The 12,616-nt window shown below is 35.1% G+C and overlaps 1 long non-coding RNA gene across 1 annotated transcript; it reads right to left on the bottom strand.

The window, feature by feature from the left end:
• Positions 1-1,805: 1,805 nt before the first annotated feature.
• LOC137646023 (uncharacterized) lies at positions 1,806-10,611 on the bottom strand. Its single transcript, XR_011045381.1, has 4 exons — positions 10,453-10,611; positions 3,274-3,400; positions 2,973-3,127; positions 1,806-2,825 (listed from the first exon to the last, which is right to left on the bottom strand). It is a non-coding gene; the product is annotated as an uncharacterized lncRNA (long non-coding RNA).
• Between the last annotated feature and the right edge of the window lie 2,005 nt (positions 10,612-12,616).

Raw genomic sequence — 12,616 nt, 5'->3', positions numbered from 1 at the left:
TTGGAACAAAAAAAAGTGATTCATCAATAATAATCATATGATTTGTGGGCAAATCAACTTTAGTATAAACATGAAAAAGTTTACCGTTATGGCCCAAACGATCCCATATGAGATGAGCATGGTCCGCCTAAACTTGCCCAAGTTACCTATATGGGATATTTTATTGCATGCAATTATTTCACTAATTTTGAAACTTTTTTGAAAATACATAGGAGTAAAAAGGTCTTGATATTTACCAATATAATAACCTACTAAAAGGATTTTTTAAAGTTTCCCATAAAACCTAGGGTGGACTTTAAAGGGATAATGTGTTTTACGATTGCTGTCGCAGTTACAGGAATATTAGAGTTGAAGTTCTGTCTTAGTAGGCTTGTTTCTGGACAATGCAATAGGTAGTGTTGCAGAGGTTCATCTGTCAGTTGCCGACAGTTGTTGTCTTTCCGGTCTGTTGTGCTGCTGTGGCCTTGTCGATATCGATGATGATTTGCCAGTTGCATAGATATCCTAGTTGCAGTCTGCAAATAATGACTGCAACTTAGCGGGGAATATTTCTTGTAATAGGATACGGGATTAGGTTAGTTGCTTTGATGTACCATTTGGCCAATCTGGAGCCATCAAGAAAGGCTAGCCTTACTTCACTTGTCTTTTGCATGTTGTAAAAGGCTATCCTTTGATTCTTGATGGTTTTCAGTGATGTTGAAGTGATATTGATTGTCTAGCACATTATTGCAGACTTGGCTAGGTAATCGGCCTCGTCATTTCCAATGATTCCAGTGTGTTGGAATTCAATTCAGGATGATCAGCCTATTGTTGCTTTGGTGACCTAATGCTAGATACAGTACTGAATTGCTGTGATTAGGTAGACATTTTCAGTGGGTTCTTTTTTGCTGAGAGCCCGAATGGCTCCTCTTGAATCCGTGTGGATTGTTGTATTTCATCCAGGTAGACTGGCCGAGTGTTCTAGGGGTTTTGGCAATCGCCACTAGCTCAGTTTGCAGGGTGGAGGCGTGGTTGGAAAGCCTCCAGTTTTCTCTGTAGCCTGATGGAGAAATGATTGTTGCTGCTGCTGCTGTTGCAAGGATATCATAATCCAGTGATCCATCAGTATAGCAGATGTTCAAGGCGTAGGTGTTGCCGATTGCATTTTCGGCTGCTGCTGTAAGTTGTTCTGGCGTGCAGAGAGCTTTGCTTGCTGCTGGGAGGATGGTAAAGTTGTACTGGAAGGGGTTTGGTGACCACGGGGCCGAAGTGATGTAGCCATTGTGCTTTTATTTCTTATAGGCTTCATTTTGCATTTGCATTCCTCTAAGTGTATCCAGCAGTCTCTTTGCGTGTGTCCTTGGAGGATCAATCTCCTCTGCCAAGGATAAGGTGTCAATTGAGGTTGTTGTTCAGAAGTCTCTGTCTGCTTTGAATGACTTGAATATAATGCTGCAATTTCTGATATCTATCCTAGCCGAAATGAAAATTTGTTTAGTTTCATCTCTTTAGAAGCAGTCTTCGCCATATTTGAGAGCTTCTGATGAGTCTCATGACATTGTTTCGTACCACTTCTAAGGAAGCTTTTTGAGTTTCACTCACTGAGGTGACTGTAGGTGCTGCATAGTCGATGTGGGATTGAATTGTTAAATGTAGAACAGCCTTAGGAGGCTGTTTGATACTCCTTATTTAAGGGAGTCCGTTCATTTTATGGCTGAGAGGCGAATTTTTGTTTTCTCTCTGAAATAGGTTAATTCGCTGGTAGGTAATAGAGTTTTATTGATGATTACTCCTAGATACATAAAATGGGGGATAAAAATAAGTAATTTTCATGTTTTTTACTTTTATTGAAAAAATAATAATCTCTGTCAGACGTAGAAATAATATTTTCGACATATTGGGATGGTATAAAAATTAAACCACATACGTAGTATAATAAAAATTATGTATAATATTGTATCTAACCCATTTCAGAATTCTGCAGATTGAGGGGTAAATATGGGTAGTTTTCAAGTTATTTTTTACTTTTCTTGAAAAAAATACATATCTGGTTGCCAGACATAGAAATGATTTTTGCGCAGCATTGACTTGGTATATAATTTGATCCACATACATAAGTTTAAACCAAATCTTGTATAATATTGTAGATAACCCATTTCAAAATTCTGCAGACTAAGGGGTAGAAATGAGTAATTTTCACATTTTTTACTTTTCCCAACTAAACTACATCTGGTGGCCAGACATAAAAATAATTTTGAAGACTCATTGAGCTTGTATAGAACTTGAACCACATACATAGTATAATGAGAATCTTGTATAATATTGTATCTAACCCATTTCAGAATTCTGCAGATTGGGGGATAAAAATGGGTAATTTTCACTTTTTTTACTTTTCTCGAAAAAATACATCTCTGGTTGCCAGACAGAAATGTTATTGGCAATTTGAGTTTACATTTAACCTATTAATATACAGTATGACTCATATGTTTGCTTGGAAATCATTTTAACTCAAGATAATTTTTTATTATAGTACTTTAATTATAGCAAAAATTACATTGACTATAAATTTCAATCAAAAGGCCATCTTTATACTTAAAGGTGTTTTTTTTTTTTTAACCACAAAAATATTATTGGACATTTGAATTTATATTTAACCTAACAATACATGACTTGACTGTTCACATGTAAATACCATTGAGTCAAGATGATTTTTTTTTTCAGTATAATACTTCAATAAATATTATGGGGTGATCTGGTAGCAGCAGCATCTGAGGTGATCTGGTGTCAGCGGCATGTGGCGTGCCCTCTTGGCAGTGGCATCTTGCATGACCTGGTGGCAGCGGCATCTGGCAAAAATCACCTTGACTATAAATTTCAATCAAAAGGCCATCTGTATACTTAAAGGTGCTTTTTTGAACCACAAAAATATTATTGGACATTTGAATTTTTATTTAACTTTACAATATATGACTTGACTGTTCACATGTAAATACCTTTTGAGTCAAGATGATTTTTTTTTTCAGTATAATACTTCAATAAATATTATGGGGTGATCTGGTAGCAGCAGCATCTGAGGTGATCTGGTGTCAGCGGCATGTGGCGTGCCCTCTTGGCAGTGGCATCTTGCATGACCTGGTGGCAGCGGCATCTGGCAAAAATCACCTTGACTATAAATTTCAATCAAAAGGCCATCTTTATACTTAAAGGTGCTTTTTTGAACCACAAAATATTATTGGACATTTGAATTTTTATTTAACTTTACAATACATGACTTGACTGTTCACATGTAAATACCTTTGAGTCAGGATGATTTTTTTTTCAGTATAATACTTCAATAAATATTATGGGGTGATCTGGTAGCAGCAGTATCTGGGGTGACCTGGTGACAGCGGCATCAGTCATGACCTGGTGGCAGCGGCATCTGGCAAAAATCACCTTGACTATAAATTTCAATCAAAAGGCCATCTTTATACTTAAAGGTGCTTTTTTGAACCACAAAATATTATTGGACATTTGAATTTATATTTAACTTCACAATACATGACTTGACTGTTCACATGTAAATACCTCCGAGTCAAGATGATTTTTTTTTCAGTATAATAATACAACATAAATATACCAAGGCACCTCCCCCAATTTTGGGGGGTTGCCGACATCAACAAATGAAACAAAACAAAAAGGGGACCTCTACTCTCTACGTTCCTCCCAGCCTGACAAGGAACCCAACCGAGTTCAGCTGGTACTGCTAGGGTGCCACAGCCCACCCTCCCACCCTCCCCCGTTGTCCACCACAGATGAAGCTTCATAATGCTGAATCCCCTACTGCTGCTACCTCCGTGGTCATCTAAGGCACCGGAGGAAGCAGCAGGGCCTACTGGAACTGCGTCACAATTGCTCGCCATTCATTCCTATTTCTAGCACGCTCTCTTGCCTCTAATGCAAAATTCTGGAATGGGTTAGATACAATATTATTCATGATTCTGATTATACTATGTATGGGGCTCAAATTCTATACCAACTCAATGTGGCGCAAAAATTGTTTCTATGTCTGGCAACCAGATATGTATATCAGTCGAGAAATGTCAAAAAAGTGAAATTTACCAATTTTTACTCCTCTAATGCAAAATTCTGGAATGGGTTAGATACAATATTATTCATGATTCTGATTATACTATGTATGGGGCTCAAATTCTATACCAACTCAATGTGGCGCAAAAATTGTTTCTATGTCTGGCAACCAGATATGTATATCAGTCGAGAAATGTCAAAAAAGTGAAATTTACCAATTTTTACTCCTCTAATGCAAAATTCTGAAATGGGTTAGATACAATATTATTCATGATTCTGATTATACTATGTATGGGGCTCAAATTCTATACCAACTCAATGTGGCGCAAAAATTGTTTCTATGTCTGGCAACCAGATATGTATATCAGTCGAGAAATGTCAAAAAAGTGAAATTTACCAATTTTTACTCCTCTAATGCAAAATTCTGGAATGGGTTAGATACAATATTATTCATGATTCTGATTATACTATGTATGGGGCTCAAATTCTATACCAACTCAATGTGGCGCAAAAATTGTTTCTATGTCTGGCAACCAGATATGTATATCAGTCGAGAAATGTCAAAAAAGTGAAATTTACCAATTTTTACTCCTCTAATGCAAAATTCTGGAATGGGTTAGATACAATATTATTCATGATTCTGATTATACTATGTATGGGGCTCAAATTCTATACCAACTCAATGTGGCGCAAAAATTGTTTCTATGTCTGGCAACCAGATATGTATATCAGTCGAGAAATGTCAAAAAAGTGAAATTTACCAATTTTTACTCCTCTATTGCAAAATTCTGGAATGGGTTAGATACAATATTATTCATGATTCTGATTATACTATGTATGGGGCTCAAATTCTATACCAACTCAATGTGGCGCAAAAATTGTTTCTATGTCTGGCAACCAGATATGTATATCAGTCGAGAAATGTCAAAAAAGTGAAATTTACCAATTTTTACTCCTCTAATGCAAAATTCTGGAATGGGTTAGATACAATATTATTCATGATTCTGATTATACTATGTATGGGGCTCAAATTCTATACCAACTCAATGTGGCGCAAAAATTGTTTCTATGCCTGGCAACCAGATATGTATATCAGTCGAGAAATGTCAAAAAAGTGAAATTTACCAATTTTTACTCCTCTAATGCAAAATTCTGGAATGGGTTAGATACAATATTATTCATGATTCTGATTATACTATGTATGGGGCTCAAATTCTATACCAACTCAATGTGGCGCAAAAATTGTTTCTATGCCTGGCAACCAGATATGTATATCAGTCGAGAAATGTCAAAAAAGTGAAATTTACCAATTTTTACTCCTCTAATGCAAAATTCTGGAATGGGTTAGATACAATATTATTCATGATTCTGATTATACTATGTATGGGGCTCAAATTCTATACCAACTCAATGTGGCGCAAAAATTGTTTCTATGTCTGGCAACCAGATATGTATATCAGTCGAGAAATGTCAAAAAAGTGAAATTTACCAATTTTTACTCCTCTAATGCAAAATTCTGGAATGGGTTAGATACAATATTATTCATGATTCTGATTATACTATGTATGGGGCTCAAATTCTATACCAACTCAATGTGGCGCAAAAATTGTTTCTATGTCTGGCAACCAGATATGTATATCAGTCGAGAAATGTCAAAAAAGTGAAATTTACCAATTTTTACTCCTCTAATGCAAAATTCTGGAATGGGTTAGATACAATATTATTCATGATTCTGATTATACTATGTATGGGGCTCAAATTCTATACCAACTCAATGTGGCGCAAAAATTGTTTCTATGTCTGGCAACCAGATATGTATAACAGTCGAGAAATGTCAAAAAAGTGAAATTTACCAATTTTTACTCCTCTAATGCAAAATTCTGAAATGGGTTAGATACAATATTATTCATGATTCTGATTATACTATGTATGGGGCTCAAATTCTATACCAACTCAATGTGGCGCAAAAATTGTTTCTATGTCTGGCAACCAGATATGTATATCAGTCGAGAAATGTCAAAAAAGTGAAATTTACCAATTTTTACTCCTCTAATGCAAAATTCTGAAATGGGTTAGATACAATATTATTCATGATTCTGATTATACTATGTATGGGGCTCAAATTCTATACCAACTCAATGTGGCGCAAAAATTGTTTCTATGTCTGGCAACCAGATATGTATATCAGTCGAGAAATGTCAAAAAAGTGAAATTTACCAATTTTTACTCCTCTAATGCAAAATTCTGAAATGGGTTAGATACAATATTATTCATGATTCTGATTATACTATGTATGGGGCTCAAATTCTATACCAACTCAATGTGGCGCAAAAATTGTTTCTATGTCTGGCAACCAGATATGTATATCAGTCGAGAAATGTCAAAAAAGTGAAATTTACCAATTTTTACTCCTCTAATGCAAAATTCTGGAATGGGTTAGATACAATATTATTCATGATTCTGATTATACTATGTATGGGGCTCAAATTCTATACCAACTCAATGTGGCGCAAAAATTGTTTCTATGTCTGGCAACCAGATATGTATATCAGTCGAGAAATGTCAAAAAAGTGAAATTTACCAATTTTTACTCCTCTAATGCAAAATTCTGGAATGGGTTAGATACAATATTATTCATGATTCTGATTATACTATGTATGGGGCTCAAATTCTATACCAACTCAATGTGGCGCAAAAATTGTTTCTATGTCTGGCAACCAGATATGTATATCAGTCGAGAAATGTCAAAAAAGTGAAATTTACCAATTTTTACTCCTCTATTGCAAAATTCTGGAATGGGTTAGATACAATATTATTCATGATTCTGATTATACTATGTATGGGGCTCAAATTCTATACCAACTCAATGTGGCGCAAAAATTGTTTCTATGTCTGGCAACCAGATATGTATATCAGTCGAGAAATGTCAAAAAAGTGAAATTTACCAATTTTTACTCCTCTAATGCAAAATTCTGGAATGGGTTAGATACAATATTATTCATGATTCTGATTATACTATGTATGGGGCTCAAATTCTATACCAACTCAATGTGGCGCAAAAATTGTTTCTATGCCTGGCAACCAGATATGTATATCAGTCGAGAAATGTCAAAAAAGTGAAATTTACCAATTTTTACTCCTCTAATGCAAAATTCTGGAATGGGTTAGATACAATATTATTCATGATTCTGATTATACTATGTATGGGGCTCAAATTCTATACCAACTCAATGTGGCGCAAAAATTGTTTCTATGTCTGGCAACCAGATATGTATAACAGTCGAGAAATGTCAAAAAAGTGAAATTTACCAATTTTTACTCCTCTAATGCAAAATTCTGAAATGGGTTAGATACAATATTATTCATGATTCTGATTATACTATGTATGGGGCTCAAATTCTATACCAACTCAATGTGGCGCAAAAATTGTTTCTATGTCTGGCAACCAGATATGTATATCAGTCGAGAAATGTCAAAAAAGTGAAATTTACCAATTTTTACTCCTCTAATGCAAAATTCTGAAATGGGTTAGATACAATTTTATTCATGATTCTGATTATACTATGTATGGGGCTCAAATTCTATACCAACTCAATGTGACGCAAAAATTGTTTCTATGTCTGGCAACCAGATATGTATTGAAGTCGAGAAAAGTAAAAAAAGTGAAAATTACCCATTTTTACCCCTCTATCGCAAAATTCTGGAATGGGTTAGATACAATATTATTCATGATTCTGATTATACTATGTATGGGGCTCAAATTCTATACCAACTCAATGTGGCGCAAAAATTGTTTCTATGTCTGGCAACCAGATATGTATTGAAGTCGAGAAAAGTAAAAAAAGTTAAAATTACCCATTTTTACCCCTCTATCGCAAAATTCTGGAATGGGTTAGATACAATATTATTCATGATTCTGATTATACTATGTATGGGGCTCAAATTCTATACCAACTCAATGTGGCGCAAAAATTGTTTCTATGTCTGGCAACCAGATATGTATATCAGTCGAGAAATGTCAAAAAAGTGAAATTTACCAATTTTTACTCCTCTAATGCAAAATTCTGGAATGGGTTAGATACAATATTATTCATGATTCTGATTATACTATGTATGGGGCTCAAATTCTATACCAACTCAATGTGGCGCAAAAATTGTTTCTATGTCTGGCAACCAGATATGTATATCAGTCGAGAAATGTCAAAAAAGTGAAATTTACCAATTTTTACTCCTCTATTGCAAAATTCTGGAATGGGTTAGATACAATATTATTCATGATTCTGATTATACTATGTATGGGGCTCAAATTCTATACCAACTCAATGTGGCGCAAAAATTGTTTCTATGTCTGGCAACCAGATATGTATATCAGTCGAGAAATGTCAAAAAAGTGAAATTTACCAATTTTTACTCCTATAATGCAAAATTCTGGAATGGGTTAGATACAATATTATTCATGATTCTGATTATACTATGTATGGGGCTCAAATTCTATACCAACTCAATGTGGCGCAAAAATTGTTTCTATGCCTGGCAACCAGATATGTATATCAGTCGAGAAATGTCAAAAAAGTTAAATTTACCAATTTTTACTCCTCTAATGCAAAATTCTGGAATGGGTTAGATACAATATTATTCATGATTCTGATTATACTATGTATGGGGCTCAAATTCTATACCAACTCAATGTGGCGCAAAAATTGTTTCTATGTCTGGCAACCAGATATGTATAACAGTCGAGAAATGTCAAAAAAGTGAAATTTACCAATTTTTACTCCTCTAATGCAAAATTCTGAAATGGGTTAGATACAATATTATTCATGATTCTGATTATACTATGTATGGGGCTCAAATTCTATACCAACTCAATGTGGCGCAAAAATTGTTTCTATGTCTGGCAACCAGATATGTATATCAGTCGAGAAATGTCAAAAAAGTGAAATTTACCAATTTTTACTCCTCTAATGCAAAATTCTGAAATGGGTTAGATACAATATTATTCATGATTCTGATTATACTATGTATGGGGCTCAAATTCTATACCAACTCAATGTGGCGCAAAAATTGTTTCTATGTCTGGCAACCAGATATGTATATCAGTCGAGAAATGTCAAAAAAGTGAAATTTACCAATTTTTACTCCTCTAATGCAAAATTCTGGAATGGGTTAGATACAATATTATTCATGATTCTGATTATACTATGTATGGGGCTCAAATTCTATACCAACTCAATGTGGCGCAAAAATTGTTTCTATGTCTGGCAACCAGATATGTATATCAGTCGAGAAATGTCAAAAAAGTGAAATTTACCAATTTTTACTCCTCTAATGCAAAATTCTGGAATGGGTTAGATACAATATTATTCATGATTCTGATTATACTATGTATGGGGCTCAAATTCTATACCAACTCAATGTGGCGCAAAAATTGTTTCTATGTCTGGCAACCAGATATGTATATCAGTCGAGAAATGTCAAAAAAGTGAAATTTACCAATTTTTACTCCTCTAATGCAAAATTCTGAAATGGGTTAGATACAATATTATTCATAATTCTGATTATACTATGTATGGGGCTCAAATTCTATACCAACTCAATGTGGCGCAAAAATTGTTTCTATGTCTGGCAACCAGATATGTATATCAGTCGAGAAAAGTCAAAAAAGTGAAAATTACCCATTTTTACCCCTCTATCGCAAAATTCTGAAATGGGTTAGATACAATATTATACAATATTTTACTTCAATATTCTCTATTCTTGGGTAGTGCCATAGCCTCTGTACCATGGTCCTAAACTACCTTGGAGTAGAGTTCTCTTGATTGAAGGTACACTCGGGCACACTATCTTAATCTCTTACTCCTGTTTTGTTTATATAGGCGATATTTATCTTAATGTTTCTGTTCTCAAAATATTCTATTTTTCCTTGCTCCCTATCCTCACTGGGGTATTTTCAATATTGGAGCACCTAGGCTCTTAGCATCCTGCATTTCCAAGTAGGGGTGTAGCTTTGCAAGTAATAATAATAATAATAATAATAATAATAATAATATGTAGGAATGAGAATTTTTTTTTTTCAATGTCTGTGCAGTCATTCAAACCCACGGGTCCAGTCACGGACTGATACAGTGATAGGTCTATTATGATTATCAGTAATAAGGTCCTATCGATACAGGTCGGGACCATTATATATGAGTGGTCAGCTCCCCCAAACGTGCATAAAAAAGGGATACTAACTAATTTCACTCCTTCTTACCAAACCTACAAGCCATGCCCCTTAAACAGCCCTATTCTTCGTCAACCGTCACTATACATACAGGTGGCCTCTATCATATATCCACCCACACGTCTACTACTGTAATAGTGATATATTCAATAGATAAGTGAACATTGAAACACTATACAAACCTTCTTTATGTATTTTCGTGTACAAATACCTCCAGATAAACAAATCCGAAAGCATCGTCTGTTATTATACCTGGCCTTACTAATCGAGAGAGTTATTTACTGCTAGCCGAACATAACGCTATCCTCGGGTAGCTATCTCCGGGTAGAAAGATTTCAGTCTATAACTCAAGTCAATTTACTTTCACTCGGCTAGTAACAATGATTTTTACTCGCACTGGAGGGGTTCCATGATGCACACAGTATCCCAAGACAGTTATGGATAAAATTGCCTCGTCCTAACTTAGGGTGAACTCATTATAAATCTGGCTGCGAACCATGATTCTGACTATAAAGATTGAGCTGTTCCATCATGATACTGTGACAGTTCTGGATGAAATTGCCTCACTGTAACTCAAATTCAACTTGCTTTAAATCTGGCCGCAAACCAGATTTTGACAAACATTGGAGGTGTTCCATAATACACATACATTGTATATATAGACAATTCTAATACAGTTGCCACACTGTAACATAAGGTATACTCTAACGCGGCTGATAACCACGATTTTCCATGATGTACATACTCATTATCCCAAGATAGTTCCTGACACAATTGCATCACTATAGCTCAAGGTGTACTCACTTTAACTAGGCTACAAACATGGTTTTGACCAACATTGAAGGTGTTCCATAATGCAAACGCTTACTATCCAGACACAGTTCCAGATATAATTGAGCCTCTCTGTAACTCAAGGTAAACTTACTTTAATTCAGCTGATAACCATGATTTTTACTAACACTGGAGGTGTTCTATAATGCACAGACATAGCATCCCAAGACACTTCCACATAAAATTGCCTCCAGTAATTCAAATGAGATTAGATCACCAAACATTCAACTGGGCTCCACATGGCACTAGAAGAGTTGGAAGACCCAGGCGTACATGGCTGAGAACTATAAAGTGTCAAGTATATGATGATGAATGGAGAACTATTTAATTAGAAGCTCAAGATAGAGATGACTGCAAAATCTAACCGAGGCCCTTTACATCAATAGGAGTAGGACGAGATGATGATGATGATGATGGATTCAATATGAACTTGCTTTAACTCGGATGCAAACAATAATTTCTACTAACATTGGAGGTGTTCCATAATGCAATTGCTTAGTATTCCAAGACAGTTACGGTTACAATTGCCTCATTGTAATTCAAGGTGAGCTCACTCTAAACTCTAAAGTCACGAATCACATTACCAGGTATGCTGAACTTTTACTGACAAAGAATTTCGTATTGCTTGGGGTAGGTCATATGACAATTATCTATGGAGTTAAACAGGCGTTTAACAATTCGGGGGATGGGAGGTACAAGGGAAGAAACATTATAACTACGTCACTGAAGGACGTCATCACTTTTGCGAATGTGTGGGTGGCTAAGACTGGCTTTAGCCTCATTTTCTTAAGTAAGAAAGTTAATGAAACGTAATTGGTAATGCACAGTATTTCCCAAAATTAAGCCATTGTATGAAGCACTCCCTGCTTTGATATCACGGAAATCCAACAGTTATTTTAGGAATTATTTATAAAAAAAAAAAAAAAAAAAAAAAAAAAAAAAAAAAAAAAACACTATTACACGGCCTCTGGAAACGTTAGTAGTCTATCTTGTGTGTTTGTTTTATTTATTATTTTTTTTCTTACAATCAGAATCTAGTGATTATTAAGCCTATTTTTGCTAATACGCGTTATGATAAAGGATTAATCGTAGTACTGACTAAGCCAGGCCCCAGGAAGGTATAGTTTGGCCCAGAAAATGGCACATCAGATTTATAAGTCACTAATAATCCCCTATCTTGCTGACCTGTTTGTGGGGGCTCCTGGTCCTACCATACCTGTGAGCTAAGAATCTGTAAGAGGGCGTCACGGACGACTGGTCTAGTAGCCTACTCTGCTGAGGATTTCTTGGAACCAAAGGTCTTCCCAGCTGTAAAATAATACTAGCATATTATGGGATTTATAACAAGTACAAGGAACTAGAAACACTAACCGAAATAAATTGCCGCTAATAAATCAGAGGGCTGTGCTTTTCCAGATCCGTACGTCCAAAGACAACTATTTCCATTGTTTTTGGGCATCAAAAATTCTATATTAGTCTATAGTAAAATTCATTTTCTTTGATATCTATTTTATA

Source organism: Palaemon carinicauda, chromosome 8, assembly GCF_036898095.1.
Source record: "Palaemon carinicauda isolate YSFRI2023 chromosome 8, ASM3689809v2, whole genome shotgun sequence".
Taxonomy (NCBI): Eukaryota; Metazoa; Arthropoda; class Malacostraca; order Decapoda; family Palaemonidae; genus Palaemon; species Palaemon carinicauda.
This window is presented reverse-complemented; position numbering and strand designations above follow the sequence as displayed.